Below are 22,459 nucleotides of genomic sequence, written 5' to 3' on the forward strand. Positions count from 1 at the left end.
TGGCCGGCTGTCCCTGTCCTCCGGTCCGGACGGTGGCTGGCTGTCCCCGGCCCACAAAGGGTGCTGCCTCCGGCAAGTGTCTTTAATCCTAGTGTTGAAGAGGATGAAGGGGGAGTTTAAAAGTTCAAGATCACAATTGAATATGTGGTAAGTTACTGGTTGTCATAAAATTCTACAAGCTCCACCCAACATATCTCTTTTTTCTTAATTAGGATGCCAAATGGTTTAGTTGGTAAAATGCACAAGACACCTAATTTTCATTATTTTTATGTTACATTCATATAATTATCCTTGTGAAAGTGACATGGTGTTTAGTTTAGTTCCATAAACTAGTACATAAAAAGTATTGTCATTCATTCTATGAGAAAATCACTGACAGAAATAGTCTTAAGAAGCTGATGTGGTGGTACAAGCCTATAATTCCAAACTTCATGAGAATCACATGTTTCAGTCTAACCTAAACATTTTAATGAGAACTTCTCAAAAAAGCAAAGGAGGGGAGGAAGAGAGGAAGTAAGAAAAGAAGGAGGGGTTTAAAATATACACTTATGGCTTAAATAAATCATCGACTGTCTTATTTATATTATATAACTGGGATCCTTTGCAGACAAGACAAGTCAACAGAGACAGATGAACAAGGAGCAATGGAAATCAATCAGAAGAGAGACAGCTAACATTAGAAAAAAACCAATTTTTCTTCAGGTGATTACATGGCCTCTCCCAATCTCATGACCACCACATTGGCAGATCTCATGGCCACTATTCCAGAAGATCACATAGCTGATTCAGGAGAGCTCCTATCCACTCAGATAGATCTCATGTCTACTCAGGTAGAACTAATAGCTATACAGATAGACCACACCATGACCTCTCAGAAAGTCCACATCATAACCATTCAGATATAGTACACTATGACCTCTCAGATAGACCATATCATGTCCTATTAGTTAGACTACACCATTAACCTCCCAGATAGACTGTATCATGACCTCTCAGATAGACTGCATCATGAACTCTCAGTTAGACCACATCCTGACCTCTCAGGAATGCCACACCAGGACCTCCCAGTTAAACCACTTCATGACCTATCAGGTAGACAACCACATGATAATTCAAGTAGACCATATCATGAGTAAGCAGTTAGACCATATCATGACCTCTCAGGTATACCACACCATGACCTCTCAGAGAGACCACACCATGAACTCTCAGATAGACCATATCCTGACCTCTCAGGTAGACCATACCATGACCTCTCAGACCACACCATGAACTTTCAGGTAGACCACTTCATGACCTCTCAGGTATACCACACCATGACTGCTCAGATATACTACACCATGACCACTCAGATATACCATACCATGACCTACCAGTTAGACCACATCTTGACCACTCAGACCACTTCATGACCTCTCAGGTAGACCACATCATGACTACTTAGGTACACCATGTCAATACCACTCAGGTAGACAAACTCATGATAATTCAAGTAGACCATACCATGAGTAATCAGGTAGACCATATCATGACCACTCAGATAGACTGCACCATGAACTCTCAGACCACTTCATAACTACTCATGTAGACCACATTATAACCATACAGTTAGGCTTCAACATGGCCACTCACATAGATTTCATCTTAAGCATACAGTGAGAGTTCTTCCCAGCCACTCAAGGATAGCTCATCCTGGCAATACAGAGAGAGATAATCAAGTCCAAAGAGGGAGAGCTCATGATAACCATACATAGTTAGCTCATCTTATTATTACAGCACATTTCATCATGACCACTCAGGGAGACCTTATCATGGTCATGCAGGGAAAGCTCAAAACAACTAGTCATGGAGAGCTCATAACAACCAGTCATGGAGAGATCATAACATCCAGTCACAGAGAGGCAGTGACAACCAGACATGGAGAGGTCATAATAATCATTCATGGAGTGCTTGTAACATCTGGTCACAGAGAGATCATTATGACCGTTCATTGAGATCTAGTACCATCCAGTCATGGATGTTTCATGAAGCAGAAAGATACCATGATTGAAGAGGAAGAAATGGACCAAGGGCTGCATCACCACCAGGAACTAAGACAGAAATTGACAGGTAGAAACAAAATCAGTACTTTATCTATGTTAGTACAATGTTTGGAATGATATAGAAATGTATAAGCATTTCTGTGTCTTTTTAAAAAGATTTATTTATTTATTATAAGTAAGTACACTATAGCTGTCTTCAGATACACCAGAAGAGGGCATCAGATCTCACTACAGATGGCTATGAGCCACCATGTGGTTGCTGAGATTTGAACTCAGGACCTTTGGAAGATCAGTCAGTGCTCCTAACCGCTGAGGATCTCTCTAGCCCCCATATCTGTGTCTAAATAACTAAATTTGTATTTTCTCAATTCAGACACTATTCCACACAGTCAGAGAAACTTGTCTACTAACAAACTATAGAAATATCCTTGAAAGGATAGTCTTTCAGACACTGTTCCAATTCAGGTATGTATTAGAATAATTTTCTGGCTCATAATATCAACTCACATGCATATGCAATTGCCTAAGATTGTTTACTAGTTTCTGGCATTTCCTACTAGGCCTATGCACTACTCAGAGTAGCTACTCCCTTTGCATCTTCCAAGCTGGTAAGCAAGATAATATACCAACAGATTATGCTAAATTGATATGATAGAGTATGACTCATGGTAATCAACCTGTTTCTTTACTTTATCTCCTTGATTAGGAGTCATTACGACTTTATCAGGCAAATTATCTCCCCCTCTGTGTGTGTTTGTATGTATGTGAGTGTATATATCTGTATGAAAGAGTGTGTATGTTTGTTTGTGTGTGAGTTTGTATGTTGTTGTTGTGCTAATTGTGATAGAGTCTGTACACATTAGGCAAGTGATTTATGTCTAAGACACAACCTCAGCCCAACAAGTATATCTTACAGCAGTTTCTCCAAATCCACTCTCCAAAGTGTATGCTCTCTTTAGCTGTATGTTCTTGCCTTCAAATTATGTGAGGCAAACAGGGCAACAGCCATAAGCTATGTTATTTTGGGAGTCTCTTCTATTCCTGTGTCTAACACTTGAAGAGGAGGTTTCCCATACCTAGCACAGGGCGTATGTTAGGTAGTCTATGATCCTTGTTGCAAGAACTGGCACTTAGAATTGTAAAACTTCATTCAAACTACATACGTAAATCTCTTTAAATATGCACTTACAGATTCAACACAATCCCCATCAAAATTCAAACTCAATTATTCATTGACTTAGAAAGGGCAATTTGCAAATTCATCTGGAAAAATAAAAAAACCTAGGATATGAAAAACTATTCTGAACAATAAAAGCACCTGTGGTGGAATTACCATGCATGACATTAAGCTGTACTACAGAGCAATTGTGATTAAAAACTGCATGATACTGGTACAGTGACAGACAGGTAGATAAATGGAATAAAATTGAAGAACCAGAAATGAATCCACACAGCTTTGGTCACTTGATCTTTGACAATGGACCTAAAACCATCCAGTGGGAAAAAGACAGCATTCTCAACCAATGGTGGTGGCACAATTGGTGGTTATCATGAAGAAGAATGTGAATTGATCAATTCTTATCTCCTTGTACAAAGCTCAAGTCTAAGTAGATCAATCAGCTCCACATAAGACCAGAGACACTGAAATTAATAGAGGAGAAATTAGGGAAAAACCTCGAAGATATGGGCACAGGGAAAAATTCCTAAAAAGAACAGTAATGGCTTGAGCGATAAGATCAAGAATTGACAAATGGTACCTCATAAAATTGCAAAGCTTCTGTAAGGCAAAAGACACTGCCAATAAGACAAAAAGGCCACCAACAGATTGGGAAAGGATATTTACCAATCCTAAATCTGATAGGGGAATAATATCCAATATATACAAAGAGCTCAAGAAGCTGGACTCCAGAAATTCAAATAACCCCATTAAAAATGGGGTTCAGAGCTAAACAAAGAATTCTCAACTGGGGAAGACTTAATGGCTGAGAAGCACCTGAAAAAATGTTCAACATCCTTAATCATCAGGGAAATGCAAATCAAAACAACACTGAGATTCCACCTTACACCAGTGAGAATGGCTAGGATCAAAAATTCAGGTGACAGCAGATGCTGGCAAGGATGTGGAGAAAGAGGAACACTCCTCCATGGATGGTGGGATTGAAACCTTGTACAACCACTCTGGAAGTCATTGTGGAGGTTCCTCAGAAAATTGGATATCATACTCCTGGATGATCCATCAATACCTCTCCTGAGCATATACCCAGAAGAAGTTCCAACTGGTAATAAGAACATATGCTCCAATATGTTCATAGCAACCTTATTTATAATAGCCAGAAGCTGGAAAGAACCCAGATGTCCCTCAACAGAAGAATGGATACAGAAAATATGGTACATTTACACAATGGAGTACTACTCAGCTATTAAAAATGGATTTATGAAATTCTTAGACAAATGGATGTATGTGGAGGATATCATCCTTAGTGAGGTAACCCTATCACAAAAGAAGTCATTAGATATGAACTCACTGATAAGTGAATATAAGCCCAGTGACATAGAACACCCAAGATACAATTTGCAAAATACAAGAAAATCAAGAAGAGGGAAGACCAATGGGTGAATACTTCATTACTCCTTAGAATAGGGAACAAAATACCCATGAAAGGAGTTACAGAGACAAAGAATGGAGCTAAGATGAAAGGATGGACTATCCCTAGACTTCCCCACGCAGGGATCCATCCCATAATCAGCCACCAAACTCAGACACTATTTCATATGCCAGAAAGATTTTGCTGAAGGGACCATGTTATAGCTGTCTCGTATGAGGCTATGCCAGTGCCTGGCAAATAGAGAAATGGATGTTCACAGTCATCTATAGGATGGAACACAGGGCCCCCAATGGAGGAGGTAGAGAAGGTACACATTGAACTGAAGGGGTCTGCAAACCTATAGGTGTAAGAACAGTATGAACTTAACAGTACCCCAGAGCTCGTGTCTCTAGCTGCATATGTAGCAGATGGCCTAATTGGCCATCACTGAGAATAAAGGCCCCTTGGTATTGCAAACTTTATATGCCCCAGTACAGGGGAATGTGAGGGCCAAGACACAGGAGTGGTTCAGTAGGGGAGCAGGGTGGAAGAAGGGTTTTTGGAATTTTCGGAATACCATATGAAATGTATATAAAGAAAATATCGAAAAAATACACTCATGGCTTAATCAAATCATAGACTATCTCATTTATATTATATAACTGGGACCCTTTGCAGACATGACAAGTCAGCAGAGACAATCGAACAAGGAGGAATGGAAACCAATCAGAAGAAAGAGAAGAGGCCTCAGCCTCAGCAGCAGCGGTCGCCATCTTGGTTCCGGGACTCAGCAGAACTTAGGAAATTAGTCTGAACAGGTGAGAGGGTGCGCCAGAGAACCGGACAGCTTCTGGGTCAGGCGGAAGCACAGAGCCACTGAGGCAGCACCCTTGGCGGGCCGCAGACAGCCGGCCACCATCCGGACCAGAGGACAGGTGTCCACCTGGCTTGGGAGGCGGCCTCAGATTCAGCAGCAGCGGTCGCCATCTTGATTCCGGGACTCCCTGGAACTTAGGAATTTAGTCTGCACAGGTGAGAGTCTGCACCACAGAAGCTGACAGTTTCTGGGAACTGCCAAAGCAACACAGCTTCTGAGAAAGGCCCTATTTTGGGCCTTCTTCTTCGGCCAGGAGGAGGTCCAAAAACAAGATATCTGCGCACCTTCCCTGTAAGAGAGCTTGCCAGCAGAGAGTGCTCTGAGCACTGAAACTCAGAGGAGAGAATCTGTCTCCCAGGTCTGCTGATAGACGGTAACAGAATCACCAGAAGAACAATCTCTAAACAGAGTCAACTATAACTACTAACTCCAGAGATTACCAGATGGCGAAAGGTAAACGGAGGAATCTTACTAACAGGAACCAAGACCACTCACCATCATCAGAACCCAGCACTCCCACTTCGTCCAGTCCAGGACACCCCAACACACCTGAAAACATAGACCTAGATTTAAAAGCATATCTCATGATGATGGTAGAGGACATCAAGAAGGACTTTAATAAATCACTTAAAGAAATACAGGAGAACACTGCTAAAGAGTTACAAGTCCTTAGAGAAAAACAGGAAAACACAATCAAACAGGTAGAAGTCCTTACAGAAAAAGAGGAAAAAACACACAAACAGGTGATGGAAATGAACAAAACCATACTAGACCTAAAAAGGGAAGTAGACACAATAAAGAAAACTCAAAGTGAGGCAACACTGGAGATAGAAACCCTAGGAAAGAAATCTGGAACCGGACTCGAGACTCGAGCCCCGGGCTACCTTGCCAGCAGAGTCTTGCCCAGCGCCCGCAGGGGTCCACACGGGACTCCCCACGGGACCCTAAGACCTCTGGTGAGTGGATCACAGTGCCTGCCCCAATCCAATCGCGCGGAACTTGAGACTGCGGTACATAGGGAGGCAGGCTACCCGGGCCTGATCTGGGGCACAAGTCCCTTCCGCTCGACTCGAGACTCGAGCCCCGGGCTACCTTGCCAGCAGAGTCTTGCCCAACACCCGCAAGGGTCCACACGGGACTCCCCACGGGACCCTAAGACCTCTGGTGAGTGGACCACAGTGCCTGCCCCGGTCCAGTCGCGCGGAACTTGAGACTGCGGTACATGGGGAGGCAGGCTACCCGGGCCTGATCTGGGGCACAAGTCCCTTCCGCTCGACTCGAGACTCGAGCCCCGGGCTACCTTGCCAGCAGAGTCTTGCCCAACACCTGCAAGGGTCCACACGGGACTCCCCACGGGACCCTAAGACCTCTGGTGAGTGGATCGCAGTGCCTGCCCCAATCCAATCGCGCGGAACTTGAGACTGCGGTACATAGGGAGGCAGGCTGCCCGGGCCTGATCTGGGGCACGGGTCCCTTCCGCTCGACTCGTGACTCGAGCCCCGGGCTACCTTGCCAGCAGAGTCTTGCCCAACACCCGCGGGGGTCCGCACGGGACTCCCCACGGGACCCTAAGACCTCTGGTGAGTGGATCACAGTGCCTGCCCCAATCCAATCGCGCGGAACTTGAGACTGTGGTACATGGGGAAGCAGGCTACCCGGGCCTGATCTGGGACACAAGTCCCTTCCGCTCGACTCGAGACTCGAGCCCCGGGCTACCTTGCCAGCAGAGTCTTGCCCAACACCCGCGGGGGTCCGCACGGGACTCCCCACGGGACCCTAAGACCTCTGGTGAGTGGATCACAGTGCCTGCCCCAATCCAATCGCGTGGAACTTGAGACTGCGGTACATAGGGAAGCAGGCTACCCGGGCTTGATCTGGGGCACAAACCCCTTCCACTCCACTCGAGCCCCGGCTACCTTGCCAGCTGAGTCGCCTGACACCCGCAAGGGCCCACACAGGATTCCACACGTGATCCTAAGACCTCTAGTGAGTGGAACACAACTTCTGCCAGGAGTCTGGTTCGAACACCAGATATCTGGGTACCTGCCTTGCAAGAAGAGAGCTTGCCTGCAGAGAATACTCTGCCCACTGAAACTAAGGAGAGTGCTAACCTCCAGGTCTGCTCATAGAGGCTAACAGAGTCACCTGAAGAACAAGCTCTTAACAGTGACAACTAAAACAGCTAGCTTCAGAGATTACCAGATGGCGAAAGGCAAACGTAAGAATCCTACTAACAGAAATCAAGACCACTCACCATCATCAGAACGCAGCACTCCCACCCCACCTAGTCCTGGGCACCCCAACACAACCGAAAATCTAGACCCAGATTTAAAAACATTTCTCATGATGATGATAGAGGACATCAAGAAGGACTTTCATAAGTCACTTAAAGATTTACAGGAGAGCACTGCTAAAGAGTTACAGGCTCTTAAAGAAAAGCAGGAAAACACAGCCAAACAGGTGATGGAAATTAACAAAACCATACTAGAACTAAAAGGGGAAGTAGACACAATAAAGAAAACCCAAAGCGAGGCAACGCTGGAGATAGAAACCCTAGGAAAGAGATCTGGAACCATAGATGCGAGCATCAGCAACAGAATACAAGAAATGGAAGAGAGAATCTCAGGTGCAGAAGATTCCATAGAGAACATCGACACAACAGTCAAAGAAAATACAAAATGCAAAAGGATCCTAACTCAAAACATCCAGGTAATCCAGGACACAATGAGAAGACCAAACCTACGGATAATAGGAATTGATGAGAATGAAGATTTTCAACTTAAAGGGCCAGCGAATATCTTCAACAAAATAATAGAAGAAAACTTCCCAAACATAAAAAAAAGAGATGCCCATGATCATACAAGAAGCATACAGAACTCCAAATTGACTGGGCCAGAAAAGAAATTCCTCCCGACACATAATAATCAGAACAACAAATGCACTAAATAAAGATAGAATATTAAAAGCAGTAAGGGAGAAAGGTCAAGTAACATATAAAGGAAGGCCTATCAGAATTACACCAGACTTTTCACCAGAGACTATGAAAGCCAGAAGAGCCTGGACAGATGTTATACAGACACTAAGAGAACACAAATGCCAGCCCAGGCTACTATACCCGGCCAAACTCTCAATTACCATAGATGGAGAAACCAAAGTATTCCACGACAAAACCAAGTTCACACAATACCTTTCCACGAATCCAGCCCTTCAAAGGATAATAACAGAAAAGAAGCAATACAAGGACGGAAATCACGCCCTAGAACAACCAAGAAAGTAATCATTCAACAAACCAAAAAGAAGACAGCCACAAGAACAGAATGCCAACTCTAACAACAAAAATAAAAGGGAGCAACAATTACTTTTCCTTAATATCTCTTAATATCAATGGACTCAATTCCCCAATAAAAAGACATAGACTAACAGACTGGCTACACAAACAGGACCCAACATTCTGCTGCTTACAGGAAACCCATCTCAGGGAAAAAGACAGACACTACCTCAGAGTGAAAGGCTGGAAAACAATTTTCCAAGCAAATGGACTGAAGAAACAAGCTGGAGTAGCCATTTTAATATCGGATAAAATCGACTTCCAACCCAAAGTTATCAAAAAAGACAAGGAGGGACACTTCATACTCATCAAAGGTAAAATCCTCCAAGAGGAACTCTCAATTCTGAATATCTACGCACCAAATGCAAGGGCAGCCACATTCATTAGAGACACTTTAGTAAAGCTCAAAGCATACATTGCACCTCACACAATAATAGTGGGAGACTTCAACACACCACTTTCTTCAAAGGACAGATCGTGGAAACAGAAACTAAACAGGGACACAGTGAAACTAACAGAAGTTATGAAACAAATGGACCTGACAGATATCTACAGAACATTTTATCCTAAAACAAAAGGATATACCTTCTTCTCAGCACCTCACGGGACCTTCTCCAAAATTGACCATATAATTGGTCACAAAACAGGCCTCAATACATACAAAAATATTGAAATTGTCCCATGTATCCTATCAGACCACCATGGCCTAAGACTGATATTCAATAACAACATAAATAATGGAAAGCCAACATTCACGTGGAAACTGAATAACACTCTTCTCAATGATACCTTGGTCAAGGAAGGAATAAAGAAAGAAATTAAAGACTTTTTAGAGTTTAATGAAAATGAAGCCACAACGTACCCAAACCTATGGGACACAATGAAAGCATTTCTAAGAGGGAAACTCATAGCGCTGAGTGCCTCCAAGAAGAAACGGGAGACAGCACATACTAGCAGCTTGACAACACATCTAAAAGCCCTAGAAAAAAAGGAAGCAAATTCACCCAAGAGGAGTAGACGGCAGGAAATAATCAAACTCAGGGGTGAAATCAACCAAGTGGAAACAAGAAGAACTATTCAAAGAATTAACCAAACGAGGAGTTGGTTCTTTGAGAAAATCAACAAGATAGATAAACCCTTAGCTAGACTCACTAAAGGGCACAGGGACAAAATCCTAATTAACAAAATCAGAAATGAAAAGGGAGACATAACAACAGATCCTGAAGAAATCCAAAACACCATCAGATCCTTCTACAAAAGGCTATACTCAACAAAACTGGAAAACCGGGACGAAATGGACAAATTTCTGGACAGATACCAGGTACCAAAGTTGAATCAGGATCAAGTTGACCATCTAAACAGTCCCATATCACCTAAAGAAATAGAAGCAGTTATTAATAGTCTCCCAACGAAAAAAAGCCCAGGACCAGATGGGTTTAGTGCAGAGTTCTATCAGACCTTCAAAGAAGATCTAATTCCAATTCTGCACAAACTATTTCACAAAATAGAAGTAGAAGGTACTCTACCCAACTCATTTTATGAAGCCACTGTTACTCTGATACCTAAACCACAGAAAGATCCAACAAAGATAGAGAACTTCAGACCAATTTCTCTTATGAATATCGATGCAAAAACCCTCAATAAAATTCTCGCTAGCCGAATCCAAGAACACATTAAAGCAATCATCCATCCTGACCAAGTAGGTTTTATTCCAGGGATGCAGGGATGGTTTAATATACGAAAATCCATCAATGTAATCCATTATATAAACAAACTCAAAGACAAAAACCACATGATCATCTCGTTAGATGCAGAAAAAGCATTTGACAAGATCCAACACCCATTCATGATAAAAGTTTTGGAAAGATCAGGAATTCAAGGCCCATACCTAAACATGATAAAAGCAATCTACAGCAAACCAGTAGCCAACATCAAAGTAAATGGAGAGAAGCTGGAAGCAATCCCACTAAAATCAGGGACTAGACAAGGCTGCCCACTTTCTCCCTACCTTTTCAACATAGTACTTGAAGTATTAGCCAGAGCAATTCGACAACAAAAGGAGATCAAGGGGATACAAATTGGAAAAGAGGAAGTCAAAATATCACTTTTTGCAGATGATATGATAGTATATATAAGTGACCCTAAAAATTCTACCAGAGAACTCCTAAACCTGATAAACAGCTTTGGTGAAGTAGCTGGATATAAAATAAACTCAAACAAGTCAATGGCCTTTCTCTATACAAAGAATAAACAGGCTGAGAAAGAAATTAGGGAAACAACACCCTTCTCAATAGTCACAAATAATATAAAATATCTTGGCGTGACTCTAACTAAGGAGGTGAAAGATCTGTATGATAAAAACTTCAAATCTCTGAAGAAAAAATTAAAGAAGATCTCAGAAGATGGAAAGATCTCCCATGCTCATGGATTGGCAGGATCAACATTGTAAAAATGGCTATCTTGCCAAAAGCAATCTACAGATTCAATGCAATCCCCATCAAAATTCCAACTCAATTCTTCAACGAATTGGAAGGAGCAATTTGCAAATTTGTCTGGAATAACAAAAAACCTAGGATAGCAAAAAGTCATCTCAAGGATAAAAGAACTTCTGGCGGAATCACCATGCCAGACCTAAAGCTTTACTACAGAGCAATTGTGATAAAAACTGCATGGTACTGGTATAGAGACAGACAAGTAGACCAATGGAATAGAATTGAAGATCCAGAAATGAACCCACACACCTATGGTCACTTGATCTTCGACAAGGGAGCTAAAACCATCCAGTGGAAGAAAGACAGCATTTTCAACAATTGGTGCTGGCACAACTGGTTGTTATCGTGTAGAAGAATGCGAATCGATCCATACTTATCTCCTTGTACTAAGGTCAAATCTAAGTGGATCAAGGAACTTCACATAAAACCAGAGACACTGAAACTTATAGAGGAGAAAGTGGGGAAAAGCCTTGAAGATATGGGCACAGGGGAAAAATTCCTGAACAGAACAGCAATGGCTTGTGCTGTAAGATCGAGAATCGACAAATGGGACCTAATGAAACTCCAAAGTTTCTGCAAGGCAAAAGACACCGTCAATAAGACAAAAAGACCACCAACAGATTAGGAAAGGATCTTTACCTATCCTAAATCAGATAGGGGACTAATATCCAACATATATAAAGAACTCAAGAAGGTGGACTTCAGAAAATCAAATAACCCCATTAAAAAATGGGGCTCAGAACTGAACAAAGAATTCTCACCTGAGGAATACCGAATGGCAGAGAAGCACTTGAAAAAATGTTCAACATCCTTAATCATCAGGGAAATGCAAATCAAAACAACCCTGAGATTCCACCTCACACCAGTCAGAATGGCTAAGATCAAAAATTCAGGTGACAGCAGATGCTGGCGAGGATGTGGAGAAAGAGGAACACTCCTCCATTGTTGGTGAGAGTGCAGGCTTGTACAACCACTCTGGAAATCAGTCTGGCGGTTCCTCAGAAAACTGGACATAGTACTACCGGAGGATCCAGCAATACCTCTCCTGGGCATATATCCAGAAGATGCCCCAACAGGTAAGAAGGACACATGCTCCACTATGTTCATAGCAGCCTTATTTATAATAGCCAGAAGCTGGAAAGAACCTAAATGCCCCTCAACAGAGGAATGGATACAGAAAATGTGGTACATCTACACAATGGAGTACTACTCAGCTATTAAAAAGAATGAATTTATGAAATTCCTAGCCAAATGGATGGACCTGGAGGGCATCATCCTGAGTGAGGTAACACATTCACAAAGAAACTCACACAATATGTATTACTGATAAGTGGATATTAGCCCCAAACCTAGGATACCCAAGATATAAGATATAATTTGCTAAACACATGAAACTCAAGGAGAATGAAGACTGAAGTGTGGACACTATGCCCCTCCTTAGATTTGGGGAACAAAACACCCATGGAAGGAGTTACAGAGACGGAGTTTGGAGCTGAGATGAAAGGATGGACCATGTAGAGACTGCCATAGCCAGAGATCCACCCCATAATCAGCATCCAAACGCTGACACCATTGCATACACTAGCAAGATTTTATTGAAAGGACGCAGATGTAGCTGTCTCTTGTGAGACTATGCCGGGGCCCAGCAAACACAGAAGTGGATGCTCACAGTCAGCTAATGGATGGATCATAGGGCTCCCAATGGAGGAGCTAGAGAAAGTAGCCAAGGAACTAAAGGGATCTGCAACCCTATAGGTGGAACAACATTATGAGCTAACCAGTACCCCGGAGCTCTTTACTCTAGCTGCATATATATCAAAAGATGGCCTAGTCGGCCATCACTGGAAAGAGAGGCCCATTGGACTTGCAAACTTTATATGCCCCAGTACAGGGGAATACCAGGGCCAAAAAGGGGGAGTGGGTGGGCAGGGGAGTGGGGGTGGGTGGATATGGGGGACTTTTTGTATAGCATTGGAAATGTAAATGAGTTAAATACCTAATAAAAAATGGAAAAAAAAAAAGAAATTCAAGAAAATTACACCAGTAAAAAAAAAAAAAAAAAAAAAAAAAAAGAAATCTGGAACCATAGATTTGAGCATCAGCAACAGAATGCAAGAGATGGAAGAGAGAATCTCAGGTGCAGAAGATTCCATAGAGAACATCGGCACAACAATCAAAGAAAATGGAAAATGCAAAAAGATCCTAACTCAAAATATCCAGGAAATCCAGGACACAATGAGAAGACCAAACCTACGGATAATAGGAGTGGATGAGAATGAAGATTTTCAACTCAAAGGACCAGCAAACATCTTCAACAAAATTATTGAAGAAAACTTCGCAGATCTAAAGAAAGAGATGCCTATGAACATACAAGAAGCCTACAGAACTCCAAATAGACTGGACCAGAAAAGAAATTCCTCCCGACACATAATAATCAGAACAACAAATGCACTAAATAAAGATAGAATACTAAAAGCAGTAAGGGAAAAAGGTCAAGTAACATATAAAGGCAAGCCTATCAGAATTACACCAGATTTTTCACCAGAGACTATGAAAGCCAGAAGAGCCTGGACAGATGTTATACAGACACTAAGAGAACACAAATTCCAGCCCAGGCTACTATACCCATTCAAACTCTCAATTACCATAGATGGAGAAACCAAAGTATTCCACGACAAAACCAAATTCACACATTATCTCTCCACGAATCCAGCCCTTTAAAGGATAATAACAGAAAAAAACCAATACAAGAATGGGAACAACGCCCTAGAAAAAACAGGAAGGTAATCCCTCAACAAACCTAAAAGAAGACAGCCACAAGAACAGAATGCCAACTTTAACAACAAAAATAACAGGAAGCAACAATTACTTTTCTTTAATATCTCTTAACATCAATGGTCTCAACTCCCCCATAAAAAGACATAGACTAACAAACTGGCTACACAAACAAGACCCAACATTTTGCTGCTTACAGGAAACACATCTCAGAGAAAAAGATAGACACTACCTCAGAATGAAAGGCTGGAAAACAATTTTCCAAGCAAATGTTATGAAGAAACAAGCTGGAGTAGCCATCCTAATATCTGATAAGATTGACTTCGAATCCAAAGTCATCAAAAAAGACAAGGAGGGGCACTTCGTTCTCATCAAAGGTAAAATCCTCGAAGAGGAACTCTCAATTCTGAATATCTATGCTCCAAATACAAGGGCAGCCACATTCATTAAAGAAACTTTAGTAAAGCTCAAAGCACACATTGCACCTCACACAATATTAGTGGGAGACTTCAACACACCACTTTCACCAATGGACACATCATGGAAACAGAAACTAAACAGGGACACACTGAAACTAACAGAAGTGATGAAACAAATGGATCTGACAGATATCTACAGAACATTTTATCCTAAAACAAAAGGATATACCTTCTTCTCAGCACCTCATGGTACCTTCTCCAAAATTGACCACATAATAGGCCACAAAACAGGCCTCAACAGATTCAAAAATATTGAAATTGTCCCATGTATCCTATCAGATCACCATGCACTAAGGCTGATCTTCAATAACAAAAAAAAATAACAGAAAGCCAACACTCACGTGGAAAGTGAACAACACTCTTCTCAATGATACCTTGGTCAAGGAAGGAATAAAGAAAGAAATTAAAGACTTTTTAGAGTTTAATGAAAATGAAGCCACAACGTACCCAAACCTTTGGGACACAATGAAAGCATTTCTAAGAGGGAAACTCATAGCTCTGAGTGCCTCCAAGAAGAAACGGGAGAGAGCACATACTAGCAGCTTGACAACACATCTAAAAGCTCTAGAAAAAAAGGAAGCAAATTCACCCAAGAGGAGTAGACGGCAGGAAATAATCAAACTCAGGGGTGAAATCAACCAAGTGGAAACAAGAAGAACTATTCAAAGAATTAACCAAACGAGGAGTTGGTTCTTTGAGAAAAATCAACAAGATAGATAAACCATTAGCTAGACTCACTAGAGGGCACAGGGACAAAATCCTAGTTAACAAAATCAGAACTGAAAATGGAGACATAACAACAGATCCTGAAGAAATCCAAAACACCATCAGATCCTTCTACAAAAGGCTATACTCAAAAAACTGGAAAACCGGGACGAAATGGACAAATTTCTGGACAGATACCAGGTACCAAAGTTGAATCAGGATCAAGTTGATCTTCTAAACAGTCCCATATCCCCTAAAGAAATAGAAGCAGTTATAAATAGTCTCCCAACCAAAAAAAGCCCAGGACCAGACGGGTTTAGTGCAGAGTTCTATCAGACCTTCAAAGAAGATCTAATTCCAGTTCTGCACAAACTATTTCACAAGATAGAAGTAGAAGGTACTCTACCCAACTCATTTTATGAAGCCACTATTACTCTGATACCTAAACCACAGAAAGACCCAACACAGATAGAGAACTTCAGACCAATTTCTCTTATGAATATCGATGCAAAAATCCTCAATAAAATTCTCGCTAACCGAATCCAAGAACACATTAAAGCAATCATCCATCCTGACCAAGTAGGTTTTATTCCAGGGATGCAGGGATGGTTTAATATACGAAAATCCATCAATGTAATCCATTATATAAACAAACTCAAAGACAGAAACCACATGATCATCTCGCTAGATGCAGTAAAAGCATTTGACAAGATCTAACACCCATTCATGATAAAAGTTCTGGAAAGATCGGGAATTCAAGGCCCATACCTAAACATGATAAAAGCAATCTACAGCAAACCAGTAGCCAACATCAAAGTAAATGGAGAGAAGCTGGAAGCAATCCCACTAAAATCAGGGAGTAGACAAGGCTGCCCACTTTCTCCCTACCTTTTCAACATAGTACTTGAAGTATTAGCCAGAGCAATTCGACAACAAAAGGAGATCAAGGGGATACAAATGGGAAAAGAGGAAGTCAAAATATCACTTTTTGCAGATGATATGATAGTATATATAAGTGACCCCAAAAATTCCACCAGAGAACTCCTAAACCTGATAAACAGCTTCGGTGAAGTAGCTGGATATAAAATAACCTCAAACAAGTCAATGGCCTTTCTCTATACAAAGAATAAACAGGCTGAGCAAGAAATTAGGGAAACAACACCCTTCTCAATAGTCACAAATAATATAAAATATCTCGGCGTGACTCTAACTAAGGAAATGAAAGATCTGTATGATAAAAACTTCAAGTCTCTGACGAAAGAAATTAAAGAAGATCACAGAAGATGGAAGAATCTCCCATGCTCATGGATTGGCAGGATCAACATTGTAAAAATGGCTATCTTGCCAAAAGCAATCTACACATTCAAAGCAATCCCCATCAAAATTCCAACTCAATTCTTCAACGAATTAGAAGGAGCAATTTGCAAATTCATCTGGAATAACAAAAAACCTAGGATAGCAAAAACTCTTCTCAAGGATAAAAGAACCTCTGGTGGAATCACCATGCCTGACCTAAAGCTTTACTACAGAGCAATTGTGATAAAAACTGCATGGTACTGGTATAGAAACAGACAAGTAGACCAATGGAATAGAATTGAAGACCCAGAAATGAACCCACACACCTATGGTCACTTGATCTTTGACAAGGGAGCTAAAACCATCCAGGGGAAGAAAGACAGCATTTTCAACAATTGGTGCTGGCACAACTGGTTGTTATCATGTAGAAGAATGCGAATCGATCCATACTTTTCTCCTTGTACTAAGGTCAAATCTAAGTGGATCAAGGAACTTCACTTAAAACCAGAGACACTGAAACTTATAGAGGAGAAAGTGGGGAAAAGCCTTGAAGATATGGGCACAGGGAAAAAATTCCTGAACAGAACAGCAATGGCTTGTGCTGTAAGATCGAGAATTGACAAATGGGACCTAATGAAACTCCAAAGTTTCTGCAAGGCAAAAGACACCGTCAATAAGACAAAAAGACCACCAACAGATTGGGAAAGGATCTTTACCTATCCTAAATCAGATAGGGGACTAATATCCAACATATATAAAGAACTCAAGAAGGTGGACTTCAGAAAATCAAATAACCCCATTAAAAAATGGGGCTCAGAACTGAACAAAGAATTCTCACCTGAGGAATACCGAATGGCAGAGAAACACCTGAAAAAATGTTCAACATCCTTAATCATCAGGGAAATGCAAATCAAAACAACCCTGAGATTCCACCTCACACCAGTCAGAATGGCTAAGATCAAAAATTCAGGTGACAGCAGATGCTGGCGTGGATGTGGAGAAAGAGGAACACTCCTCCATTGTTGGTGGGATTGCAGGCTTGGAAAAATTTTCCTAGAGGGTCACTAGGAGTGATAGTAAGTGGAACTATTCCTTTTTCCACCCCTTGATTCCTGGACCCATGAATCCTGGCTATGGGTGAAACTGTACCATATATCGAGCGCTGATTCAAAGCATATACTGCCTTCTGAAGAACTCTACCCCAGCCTTCCAAGCTGTTACCCCCTAATTGGCGCTGTAACTGGGTCTTCAAAAGGCCATTCCATCTTTCTATCAGACCAGCTGCTTCAGGATGATGGAGAATGTGGTAAGACCAGTGAATTCCATGATCGTGGGCCCACTGTCGTACTTCTCTGGCTGTGAAATGAGTTCCTTGGTCAGAAGCAATATTGTGTGGAATACCATGAAGATAGATACGGCATTCTGTCAGTCCGTTAATGGTGGTTTTAGCAGAGGCATTACGTGCAGGAAAAGCAAATCCATAACCAGAATAAGTATCTACTCCAGTAAGAACAAAACGCTGTCCTTTCCACGAAGGAAGTGGTCCAATGTAGTCAACCTGCCACCAGGTTGCTGGCTGGTCACGTTGAGCAATGGTGCCATATCTGGGGCTCAGTGTTGGTTTCTGCTGTTGGCAGATCTGGCAATCAGCAGCAGCTGTAGCCAGGTCAGCTTTGGTGAGTGGAAGCCCGTGTTGCTGAGCCCAAGCATAACCTCCATCTCAACCACCATGGCCACTTTTTTCATGTGCCCACTGAGCAATGACAGGGATGGCTGGGGAGAGAGGCTGACTGTCCACAGAACGGGTCATCTTATCCACTTGATTATTGAACTCCTCCTCGGCTGAAGTCACCTTTTGGTGAGCATTTACATGGGACACAAATATCTTCACATCCTTTGCCCATTTGGAGAGATCTATCCACATACGTCTTCCCCAGATGTCTTTCTCACCAATTTTCCAATTGTGATCTTTCCAAGTCCCTGACCATCCAGCCAATCCATTGGCTACAGCCCATGAGTCAGTGAATAATCATACATCTGGCCATTTCTTCTTGCAAACAAACTGTAATACCATGTGTACTGCCCGAAGTTCTGCCCACTGTGAAGATTTCCCTTCACCTGTGTCTTTCAGGGTTGTCCCAGAAAGGGGTTGTAATGCTGCAGCTGTCCACTTCTGGGTACAAGCCTGCACTCTGGAAATCAGTCTGGCGGTTCCTCAGAAAAGTGGACATAGTACTACCGGAGGATCCAGCAATACCTCTCCTGGGCATATATCCAGAAGATGCCCCAACTGGTAAGAAGGACACATGCTCCGCTATGTTCATAGCAGCCTTATTTATAATAGCCAGAAGCTGGAAAGAACCCAGATGCCCCTCAACAGAGGAATGGATACAGAAAATGTGGTACATCTACACAATGGAGTACTACTCAGCTATTAAAAAGAATGAATTTATGAAATTCCTAGCCAAATGGATGGACCTGGAGGGCATCATCCTGAGTGAGGTAACACATTCACAAAGGAACTCACACAATATGTACTCACTGATAAGTGGATATATAGCCCAAAACCTAGGATACCCAAAATATAAGATACAATTTCCTAAACACATGAAACTCAAGAAAAATGAAGACTGAAGTGTGGACACTATGCCCCTCCTTAGAAGTGGGAACAAAACACCCTTGGAAGGAGTTACAGAGACAAAGTTAGGAGCTGAGATGAAAGGATGGACCATGTAGAGACTGCTATATCCAGGGATCCACCCCATAATCAGCATCCAAATGTTGACACCATTTCATACACTAGCAAGTTTTTGCTGAAGGGACCCAGATGTAGCTGTCTCTTGTGAGACTATGCCGAGGGCTAGCAAACACAGAAGTGGATGCTCACAGTCACCTAATGGATGGATCACAGGGCTCTCAATGGAGGAGCTAGAGAAAGTACCCAAGAAGCTAAAGGGATCTGCAACCTTATAGGTGGAACAACATTATGAACTAACCAGTACCCCGGAGCTCTTGACTCTAGCTGCATATGTATCAAAAGATGGCCTAGTCGGCCATCACTGGAAAGAGAGGCCCATTGGACACGCAAAATTTATATGCCCCAGTACAGGGGAACGCCAGGGCCAAAAAGGGGGAGTGGGTGGGTAGGGGATTGGGGGTGGGTGGGTATGGGGGGCTTTTGGTATAGCATTGGAAATGTAAATGAGCTAAATATCTAATAAAAAATTAAAAAAAAAAGAAAAATACACTCATGGCTTAATCAAATCATAGACTATCTCATTTATATTATATAACTGGGACCCTTTGCAGACATGACAAGTCAGCAGAGACAATCGAACAAGGAGGAATGGAAACCAATCAGAAGAAAGAGATAGCTACAACTAGAAAGAAACCAATTTTTCTCCAGGAGATGACATGGCCTCTCCCAATCTCATGACACCACATTGGCAGATCTTATGGTGACTATTCCAGAATATCATATAGTTGATAAAGGGGAGCTCCTATTTTCACTCAGATAGATCTCGTGTCTACTAGGTAGAACTAATAATTATACAGTGACCAACACCATGAACTCTCAGGTAGACCACATCATAACCATTCAGATATACTACACTATGACCTCTCAAATAGACCACATCATGACCTCTCAGATAGACCAAATCTTGACCTCTCAGTAAGACTACACCATGACCTCTCAGGTAAACCACACCATGATTAGTCAGACCACTTCCTGATCGCTCAGGTAGACCACTTCCTGACCTCTCAGGTAGACCATACCATGACTAGTCAGCTAGATCATTTCCTGACCTCTCAGGTAGACCACTTCATGACTACTCAGGTAGACCACATCAAAACCATGCAGTTAGGCTTCAACATGGCCACTCAGATAGATATCGTCTTACCCATACAGAGAGAGTTCTTCCTAGCCACTCAGGGATAGCTCATCCTGGCCACACAGAGAGAGATAATCAAGGCCAAAGAGGGAGAGCTCATGATAACCATACAGGGTTAGCTCATCACAACCATGACGGCAAATCTCATCATGAACACTCAGGGAGACCTTACCATGGCCATGCAATGAGAGCTCATAACAACCAGTCATGGAGACATCTTAACCAGTCATGGAGAGGTCAGAACAACCAGTCACAGAGAGGTCATGACAACCAGTCACAGAGAGGTCATGACAACCAGTCATGTAGAAGTCATAATAATCAGTCATGGAGAGCTCATAACACCCGGTCACGGAGAGATCGTTATGACACCTCATTGAGATCTAGTAGCATCCAGTCATGGATGCTTCATGAAGGAGAAAGATACCATGGTCCAAGAGGAAGAAATGGAACCAGGAACTGAGCCAGAAATTGACAGGTAGAAACAAAATCAGTACTTTATCAATGTTAGTACAATGTTTGGAATGATATAGAAAAGTATAAGAATTTCTGTGTCTTAATAACTAAATTTGTATATTCCCAATTCAGACACTGCTGCACACAGTAGGAAAAACTTGTCTAGTAACAAACTATAGAAATGATCCCTGAAAGGATAGTCTTTCAGACACTGGTACAATTCAGGAGTGTATGGGAACAATTTTGTGACTCATGATATCAACTCACATGCATATGTGATGGCTTAAGATTGTTTCCCAGTTTCTGGCCTTTCCTACTAGGCCTATGCACGACTCAGCGTAGCTACTCCTTTTGGATCTTCCAAGCTAGTAAGCAAGAAAATATACCAACAAATTGTGTGAAATTGATATGATAGGATATAACTAATGGTAATCAACCTGTTTCTTTCCTTTATCTCCTTCCTTAGGAGCCTTAAAGGCTTCATCAGACAAATTATCTCCCCTTCTTTGTGTGTTTTCATGTATGTGAGTGTATGTATCTGTGTGAGAGAGTGTGCATATTTGTGTGTGTGTGAGTTTGTATGTTGTTGTGCAAATTGAGATAGAGCCTGTACACATTAGGCAAGTGATTTATGTCTAAGCCCAACAAGTATATCTTACAGCAGTTTCTCCAAATCCACTCTCCAAAGTGTATGCTGTCTTTAGCTATAGGATCTTGCCTTCAAATTATGTGAGGCAAACAGGGCAACAGCAGTAGCCAATATTATTTTGGGAGTCTCTTCTATTCCTGTGTCTAACACTTGTAGAGCAGGTTTCCTGTACCTAGCACAGGATTTATGTTAGGTAGTCTATGATCCTTGTGCCGAGAGCTGGCACTTAGAATTGTAAAACTTCATTCAAACTACATACATTCATATGTTTAAATATGCACATACATAACATAAGTATTTTATTAATATTTTTAATTTCTTACTGGATATTTTCTTTATTTACATTTTAAATGTCTCCATTCCCAGTCACCCCCCAAAACCCCTATCCCATCCAACCCTCCCCTGCTTCAATGATAGTATTCCCCCACCCATCCACCCACTCCCACTTACCTGCCCTCCAATTACCCTACACTAGGGCATCGAGACTTCACAGGACCAAGGGCCTACCATTCATGTCCAACAAGACCATCTTCTGCTACATTTGCAGCTAGAGCCATGTGTCCCCCCATGTGTACTCTTTGCTTAATCATTTAGTCCCTGGGAGCTCTGGAGTATCTGGTTGGTTCATATTGTTGCTCCTCCTATGGGGCTGCAACCCCATTCAACTCCTTCATTACTTTATCTAGCTCCTCCATTTGGGAACCAATGCTCAGTCCCACGGTTGGCTGTGAGCATCCCCCTCTGTATTTGTCAGGCACTGGCAGAGCCTCTCAGGAGACAGCTACATCAGGCTCCTGTCAGCAAGCACTTCTTGGCATCCTGAAATAGTGTCTGGATTTGGTAACTGTATTTGGGATGGATCCCCAGTTGGGGCAATCTCTGGAT

The 22,459-nt window shown here is 42.0% G+C and overlaps 2 pseudogenes; both read left to right on the plus strand.

Annotated features, from left to right (window-relative positions):
• On the plus strand, nucleotides 607–2,111 carry Gm15102 (predicted gene 15102; annotated as a pseudogene).
• On the plus strand, nucleotides 19,886–20,947 carry Gm15103 (predicted gene 15103; annotated as a pseudogene).

Source organism: Mus musculus, chromosome X, assembly GCF_000001635.26.
Source record: "Mus musculus strain C57BL/6J chromosome X, GRCm38.p6 C57BL/6J".
Taxonomy (NCBI): domain Eukaryota; kingdom Metazoa; phylum Chordata; class Mammalia; order Rodentia; family Muridae; genus Mus; species Mus musculus.